The sequence below is a fragment of the Podarcis vaucheri genome (genome assembly GCF_965113315.1).
Source record: "Podarcis vaucheri genome assembly, chromosome: 7".
In the NCBI taxonomy this organism is placed as follows: Eukaryota; Metazoa; Chordata; class Lepidosauria; order Squamata; family Lacertidae; genus Podarcis; species Podarcis vaucheri.
In genome coordinates, this window is record NC_138765.1 from 49034028 (window position 1) to 49061606 (window position 27579).

General features: G+C 42.9%; 1 long non-coding RNA gene across 1 annotated transcript in view; it reads right to left on the reverse strand.

Moving 5' to 3' along the window:
* The window catches only part of LOC309537511, a 41954-nt gene extending 17922 nt beyond the window's left edge, over positions 1 to 24032 (reverse strand). Inside the window, exons 1-3 of the long non-coding RNA XR_014221939.1 lie at positions 23684 to 24032; positions 10335 to 10517; positions 6144 to 6213 (exon numbers count right to left, since the gene is read on the reverse strand). This is a non-coding gene — a long non-coding RNA (uncharacterized lncRNA). The remainder of the gene's footprint in view (positions 1 to 6143; positions 6214 to 10334; positions 10518 to 23683) is intronic.
* Positions 24033 to 27579: the final 3547 nt, after the last annotated feature.

Consider the following 27579-nt stretch of genomic DNA (forward strand, 5'->3'; position numbering starts at 1 on the left):
AAATCGTCACAACTTGTAAGGTTGCGGTTAGGCATTGGTTATCAATTGGTTGGAGGAGGGGTTAGGATTGACTGGGCCTGCCCCTCCAAGGTTGCTGCGGAAAGGGAAATTCCATTAAAGGAATCCAGGGGCTTGCCATCTTTTCATCCAAATCCCTGGAATGGGGCTAGGGCCGGCAAGCCCTGGGGAGCATGCGGGGAGAGGTGAGGGTCTGTGACTCAGCTCCATTTCTCCCCAATATTGTTTTTCCCTTACTGGCTTTTGGTGGTGGCCGGAAGTCAGTTCTGTCCCCAGGCGGGGGGACAGATAGTCTTAACCAATGCCTAAGCAACCACTCACATTTATGTATTTCAATAAAGTTGTGGCCAAAATTATGCCAAAAACCTTAAACAAAAATTATGTGTGTGTTGTGAGTTATTTGAGGGGTGGCTTGGGGACCTCGACACGCAACTGGAAATGTTGCTTTTTACTTTAAGCAGGTTATTCTTGACTAATTCAGGAAAGAGACATTAGCTGAGGAAACAATTGCATTAAAAAGATGCATATTTGTACATTTTAATACATTTTCTGAAACAAAAATACCTGCTAATTGTATTTCTTTCTCCTCCTCAATTTATTTGAATTCTTCCATGAAGCTGCTTCCACGTGCAAAACATTCAACAATAATTTTCCTGTCTTTATGCATCAGTAATAGGGAGCCTGTGGCTCTCCAGATGTTGTGGGACTATAACTCTCATAATTTCTGGCGACAGGGTAAAGTGGATGGGGCTGCTGGGTACTGGGGTCCAGCAGTTTATGGAGGGCCACAGGTCCCCCACCCCCATTGTACACTGTGCAGAATCTAGTTACCACAGTGAGCTCATTTACCAGTGTTGCTAGCATTACAAAGATTTCCATGGAAACAGATTCTAAAAACCCATTATTATGGCATGCATTTTGGATCAATGGTTACAGAACAGAGAATTATGAGGAGAAAACATATTCCTGCTCAGATGTGGTCAATAGACTTCACAGCACTATCTAAAGGAAACACACAAATGCTAGGGAGAGGTAGCATTTTACAGCATTGATTTTACTTAAAGGAAAGGAACACATATCTATGACTGCATTGGATGCTCAATTACCATGTGAAAGTCTATGCTTTTGTGTGCGTTATGGTGCTCCCACCACCTATGCAAACATATACTTGAAGCACTCATTTCTACTACTCTGAAAAGTAACACATCACCCAAAAGCTCAACATGTTCTGAAATAGTATATTCTACCTGTTGCATATGTATCTGAAAATTGGGATGTGAGGCTTATCATGCCAGTGTTGCAAAATGGTTAGTGTGCCAGACTAAGGCCTGTGAAACCAAGGTTCAAATCCCTATTTAGTCATGACGTTCACTGACCAATCTTGGACCAATTATTAACTCTCAACCTATCCGACCTCACAGGGTTGTTCTGAGGATAATAGAGTGGGAGAGCCATATATGCCACCTTTACCCTTTTTCTGGGGAGAGGAGAAGGGTGTGATATAAATGCCATAAATTAAAAAATCCACTCAGTGAATTAAGCATGACGGAGTGCATTTTTGAAACCGATCTTGCAAAACAATCCTGTGCATAGAAGAAAGTTCCATTCAGTACGTATGGGACATATGCTCAGATCAAGTGCATATAGTATATGGGGTCTGCATAATGTTGCCCTTCCAGCTGCACTTCTATGGGACCTCTAGGGTGTTGCTATTTATGGACCTTAAGGTCCTCCGTGGGGCATACCGGGAGAGGCGGTCCCATAGGTACGAGGGTCCTAGGCCGTGAAGGACTTTAAAGGTCAAAACCAGCACCTTAAATCTGACCCTGTACTCCACCGGGAGCAAGTGCAGCTGGAAAAGCACTGGGTGAATATGCTCCCATGGCAGAGACCCTGTGATGAGCCTCAGTGCAGCATTCTGCACCCTCTGGAGTTTCTGGGACAGCTTCAAGGGCAGCTCCGCATAGAGCGAATTACAGTAGTCAAGCCTGGAGGTGACCGTCGCATGGATCACTGTGGCCAAATCAGGGTGAGAAAGGTAAGGGACCAACTGCGGTGAAGGTGGAAAAATGTCGCCTTGGCTGTTGCTGTAACCTGCGCCTCCTAGGAAAGGGAGGCGTCAAGGATTACACCCAAACTCTTAACGGAAGGCAATGGCAGTAATTGCACCCCCGCAAGAGAAGGGAGTTGGTCCCTCATCCCCACACCATCCCGACCCAGCCAGAGGACCTCTGTCTTCGAAGGATTTAGTTTCAATAGGCTCCCATGAAACCATCCAGCCACAGCTTCCAAGTATCTGGTCAATGTGTCCGGGGCCGAGTCGGTGTGGCCATCCGCCTCTGTTGTTAACCTTGTGTTGCTTCAGACTGCAGAGGAGATTGCATGTTTGAATATTCCTAAATATTAGAATCTAGAAGGTACTAGAAGATAAAAGTAACCTAGACCTTTTTGGTTTTCCATCTGTAGGGTTTTAAAAAGAGAGAAAGAGAGAACGTCTGATCATGATTTTCTGCTTTCAGTCCAAATTGGTATTGTCCAGAAACATTTTACCAACATGATGAGCTATTTGTCTAGACTGGGCCTTGTGAAATACAATTGGCCTATGGTCACTTTAGTAATCACAAGCCAAGTTTGTCCTTCCTTGAACTGAGAAAATAATGTCCAAGCCAAAAGAGCAGAGGCAGAGGAGGTGGCAGCTGGCTACTTAGTACCACCTGCAAGGTTAGTGCTGGGGATCACATTTCCCATCTGTCTCATGAACACAGAAAACAGATATTTTACATCCAAACTATCCTGACAGATTTCCCCTTTTATGGCTGAATGGAAAGCCAAATCACCACTTCAGCCAATACTCTTTTAAAAAAAACACACAGCAACTGTAGCTTTTTTAAAAAAAAATCTTAATGAATCAATATGGGGGTGATACAAAGGATCTCCCTCCCCTTGACCCCATACAGAGAAACTTGGATAACATCAATATCTCCTGGGAGTTCAAATTATAGAAGAAGCTCCCCATCATCTCCAAAATTTAGAGCAAATTGTACTCACATTTGTGTCATCAGAGAAATTGTGCTGTGAGATTTAACAGGGCTGCTATGAAAGCAGCCTCCAAAACACGAAAGACAATTAAATTCTGTGTGTTTACAAGTGGAAATCTGCTGTAAATAACCATGTCAATTGGATCCTACTGTGAGAAGCTTGGATCGGAATATCGATATGCAGTGACTGTGAAGAAAAAGAACAGGGGAGGAACTGGTTGGAAGAACTTATGGAAAAGAGTAGGAAGGGGGGGATAGGCTAAACTGAGTTCTAGAAATAATGTTCAAGCTAGATCTGCAAAATTAATTTGCTTCCTAAATTTCACCTCTAGATTTTTCTTTGTGAATGTTATTACCAAATAGATGGTGATTGTTATTGTTGTTATCATTATTATTACAGTGATTGTAATTGTTGTTACAATTGTTATTATTATCCACCCTTCACCCTAAGATTCATGGGCAGGTTGTTGGCTGTCAAACAAGGGGTAAACCCTAGAATCATAGAATCATAGAGTTGGAATAGACCACAAGGGCCATCGAGTCCAACCCCCTGCCAAGCAGGAAACACCATCAGAGCACTCCTGACATATGGTTGTCAAGCCTCTGCTTAAAGTCCTCCGAAGAAGGAGACTCCACCACACTCCTTGGCAGCAAATTCCACTGTCGAACAGCTATTACTGTCAGGAAGTTCTTCCTAATGTTTAGGTGGAATCTTCTTTCTTGTAGTTTGGATCCATTGCTCTGTGTCCGCTTCTCTGGAGCAGCAGAAAACAACCTTTCTCCCTCCTCTATGTGACATCCTTTTATATATTTGAACATGGCTATCATATCACCCCTTAACCTCCTCTTCTCCAGGCTAAACATGCCCAGCTCCCTTAGCCGTTCCTCATAAGGCATCGTTTCCAGGCCTTTCACCATTTTGGTTGCCCTCCTCTGGACACGTTCCAGTTTGTCAGTGTCCTTCTTGAACTGTGGTGCCCAGAACTGGACACAGTACTCCAGGTGAGGTCTGACCAGAGCTGAATACAGTGGCGCCTGTTTGCTTTGACTGTGGGCACCTGTTAGAATTAATGAATCATAGAATTGGAACGGACCCCAAGGATCACCTAGACAAACCCCCTGCAACACAGGAATCTCAGCTAAAGCATCCATGACAGGCCATCCAACCTCTGTTTAGAAACCTCCAATGAAGAAGAGTCTACAACCTCCCAAGGGAGTCCATTCCACTGTCAAACAGCTCTTACTGTCAGAAAGTTCTTCCTGATGTTTTGTTAGAATCTCCTTTCTTGTAACAAGAAAGTCATTGGTTCAAGCCCTACCCTCCAGAGCAGGAGGAAACAAGTTTGCTCCTTACTTCAAACATTCTACATCTATACCCAACTGGAAATTTCAAAATTTAAGATTTGAATGAAAAAAACGGGGATTTTCATGCCATTTGCAACTGGCTGCAAGATAGTGGGGAATGTGTTGGTACACATCAGGAAATTAGTGCAACAGAATAGACACTGAATAGAAACTATGGGGTGGATAAAAAATATACAGAGGACATCACGGGGAAATGGACCTTAAGTGCTGTGTTTATATGACATTCTTTACCAAGCATCTGTGATTTCTCTTTGTGCACAAGAATGTGGAGTCCCTTTCTGTTCTCATTACTTAAGATAAGCAAAGTTGGAAATGTTTTCAATAAATTCTCCACTCGGCTCTATTTGACTAGGAGTGGCTGGAAAACTGTCCTTCATTAGCAATGGCACCAAAGTTTCATAGCTATTAAAGTAAATATTTGCATAATTCCCATAGTATTAAACAATGACATTTCATCCTGAATCTTGAATTGTCCCACTGGTGTCTTGTATGTGAAAATAACACTTAGGCAAGAGACTATTCCACCACCACAACAGACACATTTCAGGAATATTCTAAAAGCAGCTCGGTAGCTAAGTGTAAACCCAACTTTTTCAAGTTGGCTTCAGGTTTGATTCTAATTTCTCTCTACTCATCAGTCCTTCCCATCACTACGGCTTGTCACAACTGCCTGAGTGCTGCCTCTAGTTGTCCTAGCTGTGGTTGAAGGGAAGTGCAGAAGTTCTCCTCTTTCCTCTCCAGCACCACAAGGCAGCAAATAGTTCCTGAAGAAAACATGGCTTAAAGAGATGGCAAAGAGCACAGATTGGAGGAGAATTTTTCTCCAGTTTGGATAGAAATCTGAACCAGAGAATAATTTGGGAGCTGTTGATATTCGCCCTTTAGTTGAACTGCATATTATCAGTTGGGTACTTGTGAGCATGGTGCTCACTGGCATAAAGTTATAAGTACTTCCATTATCTGATAGATGTCGACCTATTTACTTGAAATATTTCCATCCTGGCTACAAACAAGTAGTTCTGTAGGCTGCTTATAGAATATAAGACATCAAAGTTAGATATAAATTACACAGAGAATAGTCAGTCTCTGCTTGCTTGAATGCTTTCTAACTAGACAATACATGACATCAAAATTTGCAAAAATTGGAGGGAAATTTATTTGAGATTAAAGCTGGTGTATGCTATTCTTGGAGCACAGTTGCCCTGCTTAAATAACCCATTAATAATCACAATATCAATATTTCTTGTGTAAATACATCCATCTTCTCCTCCCCCCAATATTGTGTGAAAAAGTTCAAACAAACCTCAATTTACAGCATATTTACACTTGCACTAATATATGAATTCTAGCTATTGGAAATTTCATTTTCCTTTTATTCCCCCCAACACACTTTGAATAGCTGCAGCAGCAATTACTTAACAATCTTTACTAAAGAGGCTTCATTTCAAAAAGCAATGAACTAAGGCAAAAGCCTATTATTTACCAACCAATTCAGCAATAAATATAGATAAGAAAAGACTGCTTGGCTGATATTCATTTATGATTACTACTCAGCTATAAAAGCAGATGCCATTCAAAAAAAGAAAAAAAAGAAAGAGAGAGAGAGAGAGCGCATCCCGTTTCGCTGTGTGGCTCCAGGTCTTGCGGAAGAGCAGGCAGAGCCAGAAGCCAAACCCTTGAAGGGTAATCAAATGTGATTGAGTTTGAAAAGCAATACATTACCTGGAGGAGGTGAAAGTTCAGGTGGCTCATTCATGCATCAGAGGAAGGCTTGCTCAGACAAAAGAGGCATCTGCATTAGAAAAAGAGGCTGCATTTCGAGTCTGACTGGCTTGGCTTCCGCAAGATGATCTTGAGCATTTCTAAACTGGATCCGCATAATACCTAACATCTCAAAAGTGGAGATGACTACTACTTTTGAAACATCTCACCCTTTTCACCCAAAGTTTAAAAGTTTCAGGCCCTGGGTGTCAAAGAGGAGACAAAACTGATGTCAGGATTTCTCTTTATTTAACAGGCTTTTTACACCACTTCTAAGCAGTTTATGCAAAATGTAAATTAACTTTACTAGTAAAATAAACAAACAAGCCTATTCCCTCCCCCCAAATGATAAATAAAATCAGCAGTTTTTAAAACATACATTACGAAGGTTGGGCTTTCGGCAAGGCAAGATGGCAACTGCCATGGGCTTGGTGAGCTGTCTCCGTTTCATAGCTGTTAAAGTATTGGTCTCTTTCATAGAGACAGTCTGCTTTGGCCAATATAAACAGCAGGAGGGCATTGAATTAAGGATGAAGAGGATGGTGAAAAGGGGACACAAGGATTCTACCAGCAATGGGCAGGCATGGTGACTGAGATTCCAGTTTAATTCACTATATTTATCCATACACATTTTGTTTATCGTGCTATGATGCGCTTCAGTGGCACAATTTAATCCCTTCCAAGTCCAGGACAGTTCTGAACATGGTAAATCAGGTGTTACTCCAATTCCCAGCCATGCCTGGCACAGATGCCACGGATGAGACGGGAGCTAAACTCACAGTAAATTGAGATTAATGTTTGGTGTGGTGCCAGCTGAGGGAGGTTTTAGCATGTTTTATATGCGCCTGTAGGGAAAATATGAAACAGCCTTTTCTCTTTTAATTCTGTCAATCACAATTCTACTCGGTGGAGACTAACAGAGCTGTTCCACAGAAACCAAGCTGGCTGCTCTGCTCAAGGGAAAAAAATAACACATCTCATTGCTATTGAAAGAAACTTCAGCATGTTGAAAGTTTTTGTTTTCTTATGCATTTTTTTCTTCACCAGTGTAAGCCACTACCCCAAGTCCAAGGAAGAACTTATGAAGAGCATTAATAGTTTCCACAGAAGCGAACCAGATGGTAGACCCACTAGCTGCCCATGAGCATTCTCCCATATATGTTCCCCAGCAACTTGTATTTAGAACCATGCTTCCCCTGATCCTGAAGAAAGCATTTAGCCTTTATAACTAGGAACCACTGATAGCCTTGTTCTCCATGAAATTGTCTAGACCCTTTGAAAAGTCATCTGACTGATGGGCATCACTACATCTTCTGGTAGCAAATTCCATACTTTTCTATGTGGTTCCTTGTTTCCTGTCCTTTATCTCCCACCTTTCAGCTTCATTTCAGGACCCTTCATTAAGTAGGGAAACTTCTCTTTATACACTCTCTCCATGCTGTGTAAAATTTTGTATTCCTCTATCAAGCCCCTTCCCATTTACCCTTCACTTCGTTGGACAGCCAAGGCCACAGTGCAACCTGCAGGGATGTAAGAAGGCATTGATCTTCATTCAGTCCTGTTTTCGTCCCGTGCAGTCCTGTTTTCGCAACATTGCAGTTCAGCTTCTGGCAAAAAAACCCCTGCATTATTTGCTTCACTGTCTGCATAATTTTACACAATTACACAATTGTTTCACACCATTTATTCCAATGCAAAGAAAGCACAATCCAAATGGAGGGGGAGTCATGATTATGAATCATCTGCAGACTAAAAAAAACAAGCACCACAAATATTAATTGTATTCAATAGATGGATTTTCCGTTCCAAATATGGGGTGAGTAAGTGAAGATTGGTAATTTACACTCCTGTTTCTGTCAGCATTCTCTTATATCACTAGCGACTCAGAAGCTTGGGGAGTCCCTGATCTGACTTGCGAAGGATGTGATCTGGCATGGAGACCTGACAGCCTTCCCTGGATCACCACAATTCATTTCTTAGTTCCACTATCTCCACTTCACATGGCTGTTTTTTAAGGGACATGCCTGTCACTCATCAATCAGGTCCATTGGACTTACAACCCTGTTCGGAGTTCAAACAGATTGCAGTCTCAGATAACAACATCCAACTAACCAGAATTCATGCTATATTTATACGGCAACTGAGGTGGGTGGTGGGTTAGGGATTTGACTGTTGTCTCTATTTTAGTACTGCGTACCACAGAACAAAGGCACCATTTCATGTATTTTTAAAAATGGCAAGCTGCCACCCCCTGTGTTGTCAGAAGCCCTAGCCCTGTCTTACTAACAAATAAAATCCCAGGCCTTGCTTTGCCTGAAATGAGATATTCATGTATACTCAATTCAGGCAGGATAATGCCCCTCCAGCCAAATGGCTTTCAGTTTCTTCCTCATGAAATTTAAATGGCTCTGCGACCCCCATGCTAGGCCAGCCTACACATTCACAAACAGCCAGATTAAAAATCAAAGCCTAGGTAGGTTTTTTTGTATTTGTATTTTTTTGTTGTTTAAAGTAATGCTACGATTTTCCCTTGCATGACAATATTTTTGCGCTGCTCAGGATAGACTCTTAACACGTGTGGGAGGAAAATTGCAAAGTTATTTCTCCTATAGACGGGATGATATATTTCCTAATGAGCAGCTTTCAGCAAGAGGCCTACTCTGGGTTTTTTAATGGCATTTAACCCAGAATGTTCAACAATGTGTGTGTATGTGTGTGCCTAAATCTTCTTAAAACAGGCTTCCGTTGCTGGGGTTTAGTAATCACCGAGGGATGTTTATGATAACAACTCACTCAGTAATTAAAACTGAATGCAGTGGCTGTTCATGAATGCCCAGACTTCATGATGGCTGAGAACAATTAGCAATGGATACTCAAGCCACACTAATTACACTGAGCTTGCAATCAACATTTTTGAATAGCATGTTTTTATGTGAAATTCGCTTTGTCTCCATGTAGGATTCTGGGACTATGTGTTTGGTTCTCTCGAGGCTCTTTACACTGAGAGACTTGGAAAGTTTTGTGTGTTTTTTCCCAGCTTTACTGTTGCATTCTTAACAAACAAACTCCAAGGCTTAATGGAATTGCACCAGGATGTCAAAACCAGAAAGCAAAGGTAGAATAAGCCTTAAACAGAATCTTAAAGCGACTACCCCCTAAGTATCCAATGAATCCTGCTTATTCTAATGCCCCGTGGGACAGAACATATAAATGGCTACATTCGTGCAAATTCTAAAATGTCCAGAATATTTCAAAGGGTCTTTCTAAACCAGAACATATGGCAGAGTTTCCAGAAACTTTCCAATTTAGGGATTGGAACTGGGATTCTCTAGGAAGGCAGTTCCAAAGAAGTGGAGCTGCTATCAAGTCTCCATCCTCTCATCCTCGGTGGCATTAACATAAACGTATGTAAGGATACCACTAACCCTTTTCAGTCCTTCAGAAGATGGGGAGAGGGGGTCAAACTAGGAAAGGGGTATATATTCATAAGCCCCCACTCTCAACATCCTTGCATACACTGGCCTCATTTTCTCCTCTCTCAACCTTCATGCATTCCATGAAAAAGCCAGCAGGAATATTCTAACCATATTCTGCTCAAGGCAGAGCACTGATTGGGAACACTGATTGCACTGTGCAGCTGATTGTGGGAAGGGTTCAGCTGCAATGCAGTCAGGTCTTTGCTTTGAACGCACCAAGGACAGGAGAGGAGAGATGGGCTTGCGGGCGGCACATGATGCACCCATGCCATGACACAATATGAGCTCTCCAGGATGCTGTTGAACACTGAAAGAGGGCTACTGTGTTGTGCATTTCTCATTTGCTGCACCAAAAAATGCATTGGGGCTGGCAACACAGCCAATGAAAACTGTGGGTGGTAGCTAACTAAGTTCTACTCAGAGTGGACCCATTCAAATTAATGGCTATGGCTAATTTAGATACATTAATTCCAGCAGGTCTATGTAGAATAAAACTTAGTTGGATACAACCCTCTATTTCTAGATGAAATGAGCAAGCTTTTTCTAAGCCCTTTTTTTTTCTGGAGCAGGCAAACTGATGAAGTGAACTTCATGGTTGAGGAGAGATTTGAACTCTGGTCTTGGTCTGACAGTCTTAGTTCTATGCTGCATTGGCTGTTATGATGAGGACAAGTACCTTGCAATGATAGGAAATGGAGAGCTAGTCTCCCTCTGGTCTGATGGATGTTCACTATGTCCATAGCAGGAGTGACAACGGTAGAACTGGGCTTGACTCTGCACCTGGTACTGGATTCTTCCTAAGTCAGGAGTAGTCAACATGGTGCTCTCTGTGTGGTTGGACAACAGCTCTCAGCAGCCCCTGCCAGCATGGGAAATGATCAGGAATTATGAAAGTTGTAGTCAATAATGTATAGAGAACACTGTTACTCCTATGCTTTGGGTTACTCCTGTCCTATGTCACTTCAGGAAAGACCACTGTTCTTCTATATTTTTATGAAACTGCATGAGATAGATTTTTTTTAGCCTTGGCAAGCCATTCATCAGACTAAGAAAAGGCTTCTGAAAGCACAAGTTTTAATCATTTCCAAATTGACCTCACTTATTTTTCGGGAATTGAAATTAGCTTCCACCAGAAATAAATTTAGCTTCTTACTAGCATTTTTTAAAAAAGTTATTATTAGCTCACTATAATTTTACCATAAATATATTATTATAAATAAAATTATTATGAAGTTGTAGGCTGATCAGGAAAGACTCTGAAAATTTATATTGATTTGAAAACATTCAATTATGATACGGATAAGTGGCTCTCTAGACTACTCTGAAGCCAGTGAGAGTGAGGCTACTTTAAATGTTTAGTATAATATAATCCAAATAGCTACAAACTACATTTAATGAAATTCTCCAGAATGGAAACAGCCTATTGACTCCTAAAGCTATTTCATAATGGGCTCTCACTATCCATACAACACTGCACCATAACGATGATTAAAAATCCATCTGGGATTTAGCAACCATAAGCAGCTGTCCTCCGAGGCCAAGTCATCTGACCCAAGTAGAAAAATATATAACTCCTTCTAAAGAATAAGACCACTGTCAACCCATTGAGCAGAGGAAGTGCAGTTTCTAAGGAGTAAACTTCATAGAGCTCAGTGGTACTTGCTGCTGAGAAAACCTGCTTGGATTGTACTGTGCATTTCAGAGTCAGAGGTGTGGAGCCACTGAAGGATTAAGTTATTTCCCCAAAAGAAATATGCGAATCTGTATTATTCAGATGTACAATAAATCCAAATGTTAGCTGATATCTTCCTTTCTGTAGCATATCTCCAGCCATGGGCCAGGTCTACAAACTTGCAGTGCACCAAACCAGACCTTATCCATCAGTCATCTGTTGTGGCCTATCAGATACTTGACAAGACCACCATTTTTGAAGCCACAGCAAACTAAGCAGCTTTTTGAGCCTCCTGCAGCCCCAGTACATCCAAGCTTCCCTTTGATTTGTGGTTCATAAGCAAGCAGACCTGTTCCACAGAAGAGTTTTAAGCTGCTTCTGTTGTATTGTTTAAATATATATATATATTTCTTACTCCGTCTATCAGCTGTGCAGTAACAATAACAAGCAATCTCACAACCACACCCCATACCAGAGAGGCCATTTGCACACAGTTTTGCACTGATAAATTTTCTAACCAAAGCTTTTCCCCGGGTTATTAGCTTTTAATGTGCCATGAACTTTGATATGGTGAAGGAGAGGACGGAATTGTTCAGGCATCCACCTTCACCCTGAAATGATGGTGGTTCCAGGCCTGGCAGATCAGGGTTTTGTTTTTGCTTTCTGAATCTGTAGACTGAATGGACCATTCTCACAGGAAAGAATATAAAGATCCATGTATGAATGTGATTGACATGGCAGGGCCAGCTTTTTCATTAGGCAGAGTAAGACAGCTGCCCCCCAAAAAGGAGTTTTGGGTTTCCTGAAAGGGTAGCAAATGGTCTCTTCCTTTATTTATTACTGTTAGATTTTTACTGCTAGGGAAATGGAGAGGCAGTTGTGTGATTTTCTGCACCAGACACAGCTGTTTATGTACCTTGAGTTGTGAGGCTTGAACTGATGGGGCAATTCCACCTCAGGGAGCAAAATGTCTTAGACCAGACTTGTGGAATGTGGCAGTCGGCTTTAAGTACCTGAGTACCACTAATACAGTAGTAATCAATAAATCTATGTATATATTTAAAACATGGAATTCCTGAAAAATGTCCGAGAGACACATCACGTGGAAATTTTCTTCTAAAGCAACTCTCCATATGCATTGACTGGGTCATACCTGGGGCTGCCGTACATCTGGATTTTCCTGGACTTTACCGGTTTTCAAAGGCGGAATTGACGTCCAGGGGGGATTTCCAAAAGACTGGATCTTAGGCAAGTCAATTGAAAAATTGTGTTTTTTGGTGTGTGTGTTTTGGGGGGACTCAATAATTTTGGGGGTGTCCTTGTTTTTACTTTTTGAAATATGTTATACCCCTTTAACTAAACATCTTTTCTAGAGCACAAATATACCAGTCTGTTGATCCATGCTGCACTTCAAGATTGCCATATTCAATTTCTGTTGAAATACTGCCTTTTCCTTTGGTATTTGACAAGCTTTTTTCATTCAGCCTTTGTCCCAGAGGCTTAGGTATTAAAACAGAATGGGCAATGCAATGTATGCATGTATGTCAACAGCAAGGAAGACTTACAGAGCTTTATAAATCATGTGGACTGCTAGCAAAGTCTTGATTTAAAAAAAGGGAGAACCATGATTGTAGTTCTATGGAGCTTTTGTCGTGTATCTCAGCTCAACATTATTTGCAGTTTGACTGTACAATGAACAAAGCTTGCTAGTGTGCAAGGAAGCTCACGTATACACTGAGACACAGTGTATATACTTCTGTTTCAGTGTATCTGAAGAAGTGTGCATGCACACGAAAGCTCATACCAAGAACTAACTTAGTTGGTCTTTAAGGTGCTACTGGAAGGAATTTTTTTATTTTGACTATGGCAGACCAACACGGCTACCTATCTGTAACTGAGACACAGTATTACTAAATGAGATAAGGTGTTTCTGCAAAACATTCACATTCATATTTTCAATTAGCTGTATTTTGCAAATTGGAAATGAGAAGCGGAGACCTATGAAATTTAATTGAAAGGACTCAATGCTATAGTCCATATGTAGCCTTTAGCTTACTTTTCTGCAGATGGTAACATGGGGGGAAATGGATGGCAGAAAGAGAGGAAATGGGGGAAAGGGAGAGGGAGAGAGAGGATGGGATGGGATGGGATAAAAAAGTAAAAAGGGGTGGTGCCAACATCCTTTGGCTCTGCCTCCACCCATTTTGGGGTATAACCTCCTGATGTTGTGAATCAAATCTTAGATTTTCATAAAGCTGGCCCCAAACCATGTCATGTTCATGGGTTGTTGTTGTTGTTGTTGTTTTTAGTAAATCAATACTGTTATTATGATCTAAGCCAAAGGATCATGAGCAGTACCAAAGAAAGCATCCCTAACTTGTCAAGTGAGTGATTTTGACAGTGTAGTGCCCCCTTTTGGGGGGACCAAACAAACACTATCCTTTCTTGAGGAATGTCGACATCAATTTACAAACTCATGTTCTCAATTGACACAATCCATTCTTGGTAATCTAATTGGTCATGTGTCACTCCCATCCCATTGGCTGTATCTCCCATGGGACTGATTCAGGAAGCATTGTCCTCACTTACAACTGCTTTCATGTGCCTTCAATGACATCACCATACACACACACACACATTTAATTGGCTACTTAATTGTCTTACCATCTATGATCCCTGCTTGACTGCAGTCAACTATGAGCTAATCCAGAAAGGGAAAAGAACAAACCCAAAGGAAAACATGTTGCGTAATAGCAGCCAGGACAAGTCAAACAGAATCAAAATAAAGAAGGTCTTTGTTTCATAACACCAAAACTGTGTTGTTGTTTTTAACTTGCAATTTGAAACTGGAAAACATAATTGCAGTTCAGCTTTTTGAGTTTCATCATTTCGTTTCATTTCATTTCATTTAATGTGCCTTTCCAGATTAAGCATGTTATTCTAAATCCTTAAAGTCACTATAAAGGACCATTACTCCACCACTGCTAATTAGCAGGATTCTAGGAAAGTTTTTTTTTTTTTTTTACAGTTTAAACCAAACCTTACCTGGCCTTTCCTACTAATTCCTTATCAGCATTCTGTACATCCCAGGGCTGAGCTCATATTGATTTGTTCTACTTAAAGGAACCATGCCAATCAAATGTCCCAAAAGAATATGGTCGGTGTGTGTGTGTGTGTGGTGAAGAAAAACTAGTAAAATGAGAAAACTGCAATACAGGGCAAGAGAAATAGCCTCAGCATTTTAATCTCTCCTGTACAGTGGTATAATATCAGAGTGGTATAATACCTTAGCATTAAATGATAGATCTTCGTTAGGAAAACACCTACTCCCTGAAAGAGTGCTTGCAATACAATGTGCTGACATTCTGCCTCTTTTCAGTGGTGGATCTTGGAGTCTCAAATTTCAGCAGTTTCCCGTGTGATGCCAAAATTCAGTGCCCCCACATCTCATGCCACATTCTAAATAATAATCGTGGTTTCCCCCTGCAGCGCTCCTAAGGCTCCATGCCCAGTGCTGCCAAACCGGTTGCATTCCCCTGCATCTGCCTCTGCTCCTTTAGACTTGCCAGCTGGCCCTGGAGATCCTGCCTGTACCTTGGAAGAATTTGACATATTTATTATGGCTGTCTCACCAGTTCCTTCCCAAACCTTCTTTCCTACCTTCTGTGAACCCTCCTTTGCCAAGATAATCTCCTGGATGAAACACTGCATTGTTGTAGTCATAGAATGGGAGACATAGTGGCTTTGGCTACTTCTGACAATTAAGACATGAATCTCCTGGTTAACATCTTGTACTCCTTAATCCACCTTCCCAATTCAGAAGTCAATGAGAGATGTGTGAGCAACCTCTGCTTCAAAACTGGACATCCTCCTCGTACTCTGCCTTTTCATGCACCTATGGCCAAGGCTCAGCCCTGAGTGACTGGCTTATCTTGACAGGTAGGAACCCTAGGCTCAAATCAGGGGCCCTATAGATTCACCCACTGAGGGTTTTTTTGGGGGGAGGGCAGCTTATTCAGACCTATTTCTGCTTCTATGACAAAACTATAGAACCTGAAATGTCATCAGGAGGCAATTGCAGAGGCCAGGAACTCATCATGTTTCACTCACAATGGTCTTATATGTTGCTATACCTTGGGGATTATGGGGGCTGTAATTCCCTTGACCCTTGGATGCTTCTGATATACTGCACATGCTTAGCAATATCCAAAACAATTGAGAAACCTAAGGACTTGCATAAGAACATTAGAACAGCCCTGCTGGATGAGGCCAATGACAAAGCTGAAAATAGGCATCCATAGCTACAGAGGTCACCTGAGCCTCAAGTGACAAGGTTGGCACAAAGAGTACCTCCAAACAATGTACCTGCTCCTTCAGTATGAGTGCAACCCCATCCTTAGCTTCTCAGTACAAAAGCCACCCACCCACAAGGAATCTTGCCTTCCCAGGGTTCAGACACAGCATATCATTCCTCATCAGATACATTGTTCACACATAGCAGCCACATCTTAGGCCTTCATTAAACTTCACCTTGCACTCATCCTGGCCAGATAGGACCCTGATGCCCCACCTCTGATAAGGAATGCAAAGTGTTAGAGGCACATGCTTCAGCCATGCTTCCAGGCCCCATCACATTCCCAAATATGTCACTGTGAATTCAATAGAACTGATTCAAAATGGGTTCAGTTTTAACCTGAATTAATTTAGGGCATCCAATGTAAGATGCTCTCCAAGGTAACTGGAATAAGTACCCCCATTCCAAATCAGATAGTGGGCATCAGCCTACTGTTAGCTGTAATCTATTGACAAAACGCCAGAAATCTTTATACAAAAATGTTCTCCCTTTGTAGAAGCTTTTATTTTTTTGCATGAAAGTCGGGTGTTCCAGGAACTTGGACTCATATGTATGCCCTTCACGTTGTGTTTTTAAATAAAGTTCTTCAGAGTGACACGGTTGTACAGTCTGGAGTTTTGCCAGATGAAGCTTCATTGATCTTTTAGTCAACCTCTGTTTATTCAGCACCTGATATTCTGGACAGTTGTGAAGGAGAATAGAAAGAGCCATAAGCAGGGAAGTGGATTTATTTGTAGAACTGTCCTAACGGAGAAGTCTCAAGGGACACCAGAGTAAGAGATGAGTTTCCGACAGCAGGAGCAAAAATGGCTAAACCGTTTCCAGACATCTCCTCTGTGGACTCGAGTGAATTTCTCAGTTTTCAAAAGGAGTACCTGATAGGCATGTACACTGGTCACAACAATCCGATCTGTATCTCTAACTTTGGAAAGTGGCCAAGTCCTAAGGGTCAGATAGGGATGTCTGGAGAACTGCATTTGGCCCCTGAGTGTGATATTCCCAGCCCCTGCAAAAGGGGGATTGTACATAGGGCCAGCCTACTCTTACTCAATACTATTGCACTGCCACATTCTGACTCATAGAATGTAGCATTGTAGAACTGGAAGGTACCCCCAAAGGTACCTCATCTAATCCCCTGCAATGCAGGATTCACAGCTAAAGAATCCCTGTCAGATCCAACCTCTGCTTAAAAACCTCCCACCAAGGATAGTCCACCACCTTCCAAAGCAGCCCATTCCACTGCTGAACAGTTCAGCAGACTCTATAGCAGAATTCCCAGGGCATCCAGAATCACCCCCATTCCATTGGAGCAAAAGATTGCTGGAGTGGATCAGGGCCCTTTACTTGAAGAGGCACCTTTTAATAAAAGCGGAGCTTACAATTGAGACAGACCTGATATTCCTATATAAGGCTGCCTATTGCTCAAGAGTTCTTTTCAACAGAGGACAGCCCAGGGCTTCAAAAGGCAGCCCTTAGGGATCATAGTAGGAAATCAAGATGGCTGCTGCCTAGTCACTCAGTGCCAAGTGTTATAAAAAAAATAAAAAGGGGAATTGGTGGTGGGCACTGTTGGGGTGTGATACATCATTTTAATTATATTGCAGAAGTAGATTTTAAAACCAACAACCATGTTTTTTAATTTGAATATCATATCTGCTTGAAGATGCACAAAGCCCCCGCCCCATAGAATTTTCTTGTGAACAGGTCAGACCCAAGGGTCTTGTGTTTTCAGCTGGATCCTATTCCCTTGAAAGGAAGTTGGTTAAACAGGGAAGGCAATAATGTATGGTGTTTAAGCAACATCCCTTTGCACACCATCTCCATTCCTAGCAGGAAGTGGCTGCCAAGCTGCCCTCAAGCATAGCACTGGAGCTGTGGTCTGTCAAACACAGCAGGCTCAGCATATTATGTCTCTAGTGGGCTGTGGTCCGAAGCAGATGATTAATCTGTCAGGTCTTACTGGAATGCTTAGGCAACCTGGCTGGCAAAGGCGGGAAGAAAGGTCAAAGCGTAAATTACACTTGCAGTGGGTTTAAAGCAGCCCCGTATATTAACCAAGCTATTCCCAAGTGAACACCTCCCTGCTTCCCTTGCACTTAACACTTTCCCTCTAATTTGATCACAAAAAAGTCTCTAATGGAGATGCAGCTTATTATTATGACTCAGCCTTTCTTTACTGTGCTTTTTTTTTTTTTTTTTTTTGGCCTAGAGGGTAGATAAATAGATGGGTAGATGATGGATAAAATCCAGCCAGTGCTAAGCATGTTTAAGTTCTACTGATTTCATTTAGAAATTTAAGTAGGTGATGAAATTTTACCCCAAAGTATGAATGAGATCACTGAAACATCCAGTCCAATACTGTCTATCCTGACTGGCAGAAAATCTCCTGGATTTGTGACACTGGTCTTTCCCAGGAGTGCTGCCCGATCCTTTGAGCTAGAGCTTGATCTTGGAACCTTCTGCTTGTGAATTGTGTGTTTTGCATGTGAGCCACAACCAAGGCATGAGGAAGAATCTCAAGAGCCACAATTCTGAAGTGGAGCACTTCAACCAGTTTGTCCAGACTAGGGCTGGAGGAGAAATTTGATACAGGTCTCATTTAAACCCAAATCTCTCAAATGCACAATTTCCAAAATAATACGCAAAACAAAATTGGCACTTATCCAAATTTGACAAAGAATTTCGGAAACCAAACACTGTTTACAAAAATGCATATGTTAGGGGAAAGATTCGTGGTGCGATCTTGGCGCTAAGCTTCATTCTGAATGGTGCTCACCACAAATGTATAATTCCCAGAATGCTTTGCCATGTCATCTCATTACTATTTTCCAGAAGATTTCAGGACTTTAAAAAGTTTGCTGTACTTGCTGTTCTTGACACACACAAAAAGACGCAGTACCCACCAAGTGCTGCATTTTCTAGTGAAATTTCACTGCAGGTTCTCAGACCTGCAGTGTTTAAAACAGTCAAACAGAAATTACCATAATTTCAAGGCAAGGGGAGGGAGATAAAAACACTGATGACATTTATATATATATATATATATATGAAAGAGCACGAAATGGTAAGAACAGTTTTGACTCAGCCTCATATTAATATGCAACCTTACAAGACGGCACTTCCTAGCACTTACTTTACAGGTTCTAATTACATTTCCATCTAAACTTCTCCTGAAAAGAATATCTCCTGTGTATCCGACTGTGGGATTTGCAATGCTAATGAAGTCAACACCTGGCACAGTGCACAGCTGACACGACTCCCATCTCCTCTCCCCACCACACATATTTTTGTCGTCTTCTTTTGGCAGATTTCAAATCTGTTGCTGTTTCATCTTAGTCTAAAACAGGAGCGGGGAACTTCAGGGCTGAAGGCCAAATGTAGCACCCCTGGCTTCTCTTACATGGCCTTCCGGATTCTCCCAAGGCCATGCACCTGCCCAAGTAACATCCCTCACCCTTCCTGCTTTTCTTGTGGCTTTTTGCACAGCTGTAATGTGTCATTGAACTCTGATAATGCCTCTTTCTCACTTGGAAGGGGGACGGGGGGGTATGTCTTTCTGTGTGTGGAAACTAGCCCACTGAGTAAAAACCCCAACAAAGATGATTTGACGCATGTTACAGCACATAACCGTGCCTACTGAATTGTCATGAAAGCAGCGAGGGGGGGCACCCTTGAGTAACCACCCAGCAGAGCTCTTCAAAGTGATCAATAAGCTGTTGGCACCTATATTGGTTGGATAGGGTCTGGGACAACTCAGAAAACCTCTCTGAATTGCTTACTGGGCACTTTTGAGACAAAACTGTTTGTCTCCATTGTGAACTAGTTCAAGCAGCTCCGAGTGAGCTTTCTGCTTTGTGGGATCAGATTCCATTTTTGCAGCCTGGTGGCATGGACAAGGTGCTTGCAAGTATATGCCCAACAGCATGCTCTGTTGACCCTTGCCCTTCATGCCCGATAAAGGCTAGCTGGGGATATGACTCTGTGTGTTCAAAGTGTGGTGAACGGGGCGGTGCCTGCCCCCTTGATATTGCAGCCACTCTGGGGGGGGGGCACCCTGGACCCAACAGAATTTAACAAGTACTGCCCAGTTGAATTTATTCCACTTTGGGGCAAGATGCTTGACAAGATCGTGGTGGAGTGCCTGCATGATTTAGCACTAAAGAGTGGGTTTTCTGGGGGAAGGCAAAACTGCTCAGATCAGACCTGTGCCTAGAAAGCACAAGACAAGCAGAAAATTGCTCAGACAAGTGGAAATGTGGATGAACCCTCACATCTAGAGACAGTTTCACAAGGTCTGGTCAATGGTTAAAGATGATGGGAGTTATATTCCAACAACAGCTGGAGGGCCACAGATTTCCCAACCCTACTTTATAGTCCCTCTTGATCAAAGCTATCCAATGGCCAATCTGTGGGTGGGCAGAGCAGCTCTAAAATCTTATTGCCCCGGGGGGCCACTAGGGGGTGCATTGGAAGATGGCTGACAATAACATCTCTCCAACCCACACGAGGTAATTTGGAGGCTATGATGGGGGTAATTAGCCTCCTTACCCACCCCAGGATGGGGGGGGACTGCCCTTGCCTGCTGTGCCCTACACCACCCCCAAATTTGTGGGGGTGGGGGCACTAGGCACAAAGCCCTCCTGTGGGATTCCAGCACCGTCCAGCACCTGGACGCCGTCCCTGATCCGCGCCACTAGCTGCAAGAACTTCAAAAGAAACAATTTGGATGAAGCTAATTGCACATATTTCAACGAAGAAGGGGGAGTAAAGACTGCTGACAGAAGAGATCTCTGATAAAACAAGACAAGAATAAATCATGAGAAGATACGCCAAGATACGGTATGGCAAATGACTGATGGGGGGGGACTTTCCTTTCTTTCCTTGTGTGATCAAACAAGAATCCCCTCCCCTCACGAGTCATAAATGTCGTTTTAAGGACTTACCGTATTTTTCGCCCTATAAGACGCACTTTTTCCCCTCCAAAAATGAAGGGGAAATGTGGGTGCGTCTTATGGGGCGAATGCAGGCTTTCGCTGAAGCCTGGAGAGCAAGAGGGTCCGTGCGCACCGACCCCTCTCGCTCTCCAGGCTTCGCGGATCTCTCCCCAAGCAGCGGGAAGGTTCCCGCTGCTTGGGGAGAGTTGCCGGCATCCCGAAGCCTGCACGTGCTGACCTCAGCACGTCCAGGCTTCGCGGATCTCTCCCCAAGCAGCGGGAACGCTCGGGAGGGCTCCCCCTGCTTCGGGCGAGTGTCTGCAAGCCTCGCGCACCTGGCAGGAGGTCCCGCCGGGTGCGCGAGGCTTGGGGCGGCAGTCTGTCGCCCGAAACACGGGAGCCCTCGGGAGGGCTCCCCCTGCTTCGGGCGAGTGTCTGCAAGCCTCACGCACCCGGCAGGAGGTCCCGCCGGGTGTGCAAGGCTTGGGGCGGCAGCGGACTGCTTGCGCGCACCTAGAAGCTTGGGGCGCGTTGAGCTCAGCACGCTCCAAGCTCCTGGTGTAGCGCAGCGATCCGCTAGCCCTGGGAGAGCCCCGCGGCTCTCCCAGGGCTAGCGGACTGCTTGCTGGCACGCAGAAGCTTGGGGCGCACTGACCTCAGCTCGCCCCAAGCTTCTGGATTAGCGCAGGGGTCCGCTAGCCCTGGGAGAGGCGCCCGGCTCTCCCACGCTAGCGGATACCTTACCGGCACGCAGAAGCTTGGGGCGCGCTGAGCTCCGCACGCCCCAAGCTCCTGGTGTAGCGCAGCGCACCTGGGGGGGAAATAAATTTTTTTCCCTTTATTTCCCCCCAAAAAAACTAGGTGCGTCTTATGGGCCGGTGCGTCTTATGGGGTGAAAAATACGGTAAGCTGTGGATTTAAGACTGTGTGGAGAAAAACTTTCGAACTAAAGCATGTTTTAAGAAGAGCGCGGAATGTACAAGAGCTCTGGAATGACGCAGTTAAAATTGCCGTCGCCATATTGGGAAGTTCTGTCGGAGGTTTTGAGTCTGGGAGGAGAAATAGAGAAATAGAGCTGCTTTTATACTGTGGGTGAAACTCCTCAGAGGGACTCAAGAGCAACAGTTTTGTGAGATAATGATGGAAAGAGCGATGTTATCTATGAAGGTGATGATATATGAAAACCATCTCAATTTGAGGATTGGAAGAACGGAAAAATTCACACAAGATTAATATTAGTGTTTATCGGCTTAAGGAGACTATCAGAAGAGATCATAAAGAAAAAAGAGAAAATATATGAACAAGATGTGATGTGGAAACAGCAAGATAAGACTGGATAGAATTATGAACTCTGTTTGGACTGATTTGGTCTGATTTGGACATTAATGCAGTAGCAATTCGGATCTTGAAATATGGGTCCCCCCAACAAAATTTAAAATTCGGCTTTGTAATTCAGAACTTATGTGATGTGATTTAATTTGATTTGATTGGTCAGTTAATAAAAAATATTTTTTAAAAAAATCTTACTGCCCCAGACCCCTGGGTTTCCAGTTTAAGCCCCATTTGGAGGACAATTTCAATTCTGTTCACAGTTCATAGAATCATAGGGTTGGAAGGGACTCTGAGGGTCATCTAGTCCAACCCCCTGCAATGCAAGGATCTCAAAACACCGTTACCCATCCAATTTGAAACCACAGTGGACCCTGCTTAGCTTTGCAATTGTGCTAGCAGTTTTATTGCCGCACCACTTAATTCCCACTTTCCAAAGCAATATATGAATCAACACACAGCCACCTTTCAACATTTTTACTTCTCTGAATTTTGAAATGCAGTTTGCCTGCCAAGGGATGTGTAGAAAGATGCACATGCAAAGGTGAAGGGTGAATACAAATGCATGAATTAGCAAAAATAACACGTAAAATGCATTGTATTAGGGAACTTGCTTTGCAAAAATGTTAGAAAAATTGAATGCATTTTTATGTAGTATTTTTTTTTGTAAAGGAAGGAAGGGGGAAAATAACTTCCAAACTGATGTAGAAATGTGGGGAACTGAAGACTGAAAAAAATGAGAGAAACAAAAACTGATATAGTCACCTCCTCAGAATGTCAGGTCATGATCATAGGCAGGATTTCCCCTGCCTTCTAACACATTTAAGAATTGGGGCCAAAGTCTTCCAGGTACAGCCATTTAGGTTACAGGAGAGTATGGCTCTTCTGAAATTAGCCACAGGTCCATTGCCTGAAATATACTTTTTGGAACTAGATGATTCAAGCCAAAAAACATCAGAAAGCGAAGTCAAGATCTATTTTAGACCTGAAGTATTGGAAGAGAGTGAGTCATAAATGTTGGGAAAATGCATGAGATAATAATTGTAAATTGTTTTGATATATCATGGTTGGTGGGCAGAACCATCAAAACAAGACGTATTGTCACAAACGTGTTATTAAGAATGTGAGGGAGAACCTAGAATTTTCTTTCAGAGCCATTAGAAAATCTCCAACAATGCTGAAGCTGGGGTTTTTGAAATACCACCATCCATCTTTCCTAATTATTTGCTCTCTTTGCATGTCACTTTCCCCATCTGTTAGTATTTCACATCTAAGCAGATAAAAATATTCTCTACATGTTATGTATGCAAAACTGAGAATATGATTTAGATCTCCCAGAAAACTGTTAAGGAATCCCCCTACCTCCATTTTATTTATTTTTTTAGGAGGGGGCACTTCCTTCTCAAACACCTTTTTGGATTCGAAGAGTAGAACAATGAATTTTATAAGCTCAGAGGCTCTCATTGGGGTGTATGGGGAGCTAGGGGAGGGGTAGTACCTCTGACGGGGGACATGTCAGGCCCCTTCTGGAGTAGTAATAATAATAATAATAATAATAATTTATTATTTATACCCTGCCCATCTGGCTGGGCTTCCCCAGCCACACTGGGCGGCTTCCAACAAAATATTAAAATACAGTAATGCATCAAACATTAAAAGCTTCCCTAAACAGGGCTGCCTCAGATATCTTCATCTAGTTCATCCAACTTTTTCCCCACCCTGCATTCAGCTCTCACCTGTGGCTTTTAGAGGCTGTCAGCATGCGACAGCGACCACACCCTGGGAATGGTTCTGACTACACCAGGTGAGGGTAGCAGATTGTGGCGTTTGCCCATTCTTTTGAAAATGTCTGTACAGGGGGAAAGAAAGAGTTAATAGGCAGACCAATAGAAAAGCCAGAGGCAGAGCCTACCTGTTTATAAAAGGGCTTAGCCCGGAGGTTGGTTGGTTGGTTTGGAAAAGGGAGTTGGGAAAGCAGTTGGCAGACAGATGGAAATAGAGAGACAGTTAGTGCAGTTGGTTCTTGTGTGAGGGGAGATAGAAGAGTTAGAGACAGAATAAAATAGGACTAAGAGGGTAAAGGGTAAAAGCATTTCGAATGCATTAAAGTTTATTTGTGTCTGCAGTAAACTACAGTCTTCATTGTTAACTTAAGAACCTGACTGAGACTAACTGGGGAGCACCTGGTTGGTGGCAGCGGATTAGTGGTGTACAGGTCAATAGTCCGTGAGACGACCGGGGGCTCCATATGAACTCCACACAGATGAATCGCAATCCCTCAGAGAAGACAGGCTCCAGTGGATTGAGCAGACAGACCAACAGTGGATCCAGTGCTCAAGAAGGTGGTTTCTGCATGTGTTATAGGAAGAAGTGATGGGCAGATGGGGCTCATCAACCCAGGGAGAAAAAATATCCCGCCTTGCAAGACATTTTGGGGAGAAGAAAAAGCCAAGAAGTAAACCCTACACAAATGCAGAGTTGAGTCCCCAAGATAGTGGAATGGTTTTGTGGTGCTCATCTTGCTTTTCATGCCAAGGGAGCCAGCATTTGTCCACAGACAGCTTTCCGGGTCATGTGGCTAGCATGACTAAACCGCTTCTAGTGCAATGGAGCCAGAGCACATGGAAACGCCTTTTACCTTCCTGCCGCAGCGGTATCTATTTATCTACTTGCACTAGTGTGCTTTTGAACTGCTAGGTTGTCACAAGCTGGGACAGAGCAACGGGAGCTCACCCCGTCATGGCAATTTGAATTGCCGACCTTCTGACTGACAAGCTCAAGGGGCTCAGTGGTTTAAACCACAGCGCCACCCTGCGTGCCTCCTTCTGACAACTCCTGCAGCTAAGCTGGTGCCAAACGTATTGCTCTGCTTTCATTTGCAGCACAAATCAGCCAGCCCGAGGGAGGGGTCTTGTCATCTGGGCAGCCTAAAACCTCCATACACACTGCCCAGCCTTGTGCCCAAGAGAGGTCACTGCAAACACAACGGTTTGACTTCACCTCCAAAGATGCACTCCATTGTCTTTTAAGCCAGACGGATGCCAACAACAGAGCTCTCACCTTGATTGTTTCATGAAAAACATTGTTTTATCTTTTTGACCATGTTATGTTTTTCCTTTGTGTCAAAGATAAAGGAAAGCTAGGGATTTAGTATATGAATAATTTTCTTTCTTTCTTTTTAAACTTCCTTTCCTTTATCCACAGGTTTCAGTGAGAGTCCTGCCGCTTTTATTTTTCCCCCACATTTGATTAAGAAATAAATATGATGTGCTGCCTTTTGTAGTTGAGTGAAGAGCTTTTGAAATGTGGAACCTTGCTGATGCTTAAGGAAATGAAAGTTGTGTAAGGATCGTAAGAGAGGTTTGATTTCAAAACGTAATGAGAGAAGAAAAGCACCTTGCAGGTTGAACTGACATATGAATTAGCTCTTTAGGAGTCTCATTTTGAAGGTTTGATCAAAGTGATTTGGACCACAAAGTTATGCAGTATGCTGGCTGTCGAGGCAAGTGCAGTGATCCATGCAAGCAGAGGCTTCCCCGCTCTCTTCAGTGTTGCGAAATGAGTTGGGAATATTTTCTGGTTGCTAGAGGGATGTTTTCAAATTTCTTCTCCAAAATTTCCCCCCAGATTTTGAGGCTCCAAATTACCTAGTCTTGTTTTCAAATTGGAATGGATGCATTATTTATTAATTATGGTTCTTACACACATTTGGGATGCGGGTGGCGCTGTGGGTTAAACCACAGAGCCTAGGACCTGCCTATCAGAAGGTCAGCGGTTCAAATCCCCATGACAGGGTGAGCTCCCGTTGCTCGGTCCCTGCTCCTGTCAACCTAGCAGTTCGGAAGCACACCAGTTCAAGTAGATAGATAGATACTGCTGCGGCAGAAAAGTAAATGGCGTTTCTGTGCGCTTTGGTTTCCATCACAGTGTTCTGTTGTGCCAGAAGCGGTTTAGTCATGCTGGCCACATGACCCAGAAAGCTGTCTGTGGACAAATGGTGGCTCTCTTGTCCTGGAACAAGATGGACGCCGCAACCCCGTTACTGGACTTAACTGTCCAGGGGTCCTTTACCTTTAACTAATTCAGAACTAGAAATGGTTTTAAACAAACAAAGAAAATGACTTTACACGAGGGAAATGATAATTTTTCTTTAAAAATAAGAGCCAAGCAACACGCCCAAAATGCTGTTAATTAGGCACAGCAGCAGCAACAAGAGCAACCAGCCACAACAACCAGCCACAACGGCCAGCATAAAACACTGCCACAACAGCAACCATCACCAACAACAACACATCTTCATGTCAGATCTATTTTGGCCCTTATTTGGAATGAATTTGCATATCATGTTTAACCTTGGACTTGACACAATTCAACTTTGGACATACGAAATTCAGGAAAAGAGACAGAGAAGTTGGACTATCTGATCGAACTGGAGCCAAACCTAAGTCTTAAGCCTGTTGGGATTTGTCTGGTTCTTTACTGGGAGGAAAATGTGAATAAAGGTTATATTGTAGTAGAAGGGAAAAATCTTGAGCTGTTTTTACTTAAAATGTGTACATTTAGCAAGACAAGGCAGACATATAAACAGTGTGTTCCTGCATCCTAAATGTCTAGACAGTGCAGAAAATGCTAATAATTGGAGAAATGTTTTAATGGGCCTTTTCCCTCCTAAGGAGAACATAACATGTCAGGGTTGAAAGTGCCAGCATTGCAACTATCGTATTACTTGAACTTGATGCAAGTGATTTCCTATCCAAGTCTTGAAATATAAGTCCTGAAGTTATAAGGGAATAAGCTTCCAAAAATCTCTCAAGTTATGGTTAGCAAGACCTCTGAGTTAAACAACTGAGAGGTGTGAAATCCATGCATCCTTTTAGTTTTGCACTGTTTTTCTACACGACATACATTTTAAAATACAGTGGTACCTCGGGTTACAAATTTAATTCGTTCCAGAGGCCCTTTCTTAACCCGAAACCGTTCTTAACCTGAGGCACGCTTTCACTAATGGGGCCTCCTGCTGCTGCCGCGCCGCCGGAACGTGATTTCCGTTCTCATCCTGGTTCAAAGTTCACAACCCATAGCAACTACTTCCAGGTTAGCAGAGTTTGTAACCCGAAGCATTTGTAACCTGAAGTGTTTGTAACCCGAGGTACCACTGTAGTCACTTTTTTGCATTTCGTGCCAAGCTGCCTTTACAACAGGGGTGGGAAACCTTTGCATTCCAAGGGTTGCATTCCTTCGCTGGGAACTTTATGGGAGCTGTATGGCCAAAAAGTAGGTAGAGGAATGGAAGTGACTTACCTTTTCCCAGTTGGATACATTTATTATTTTAAAGCTGAACAAAAGTATACTTGGTTTTTCATTTATGGTATGAAATCTTTGTTCCTTTTAATTTGATCAGAGATTGAACATTAAACCCATTACTGCAATGCAGCAAGATTACCAAGCTGCTGCTTGATAGCCCAGAGAACCTAAACTCATTACAGTTTTCCTTAGCTTACATATTGTTAGGGACTTTCATAATACATACCAGGATACCTTATCCTTGGGGTCCCTTCCAATTCAACAATACTGTGATTCTGTGAACATGAAGAGATGTGCTCATAAAACCCAGTCTTTGCCTCACCAATCA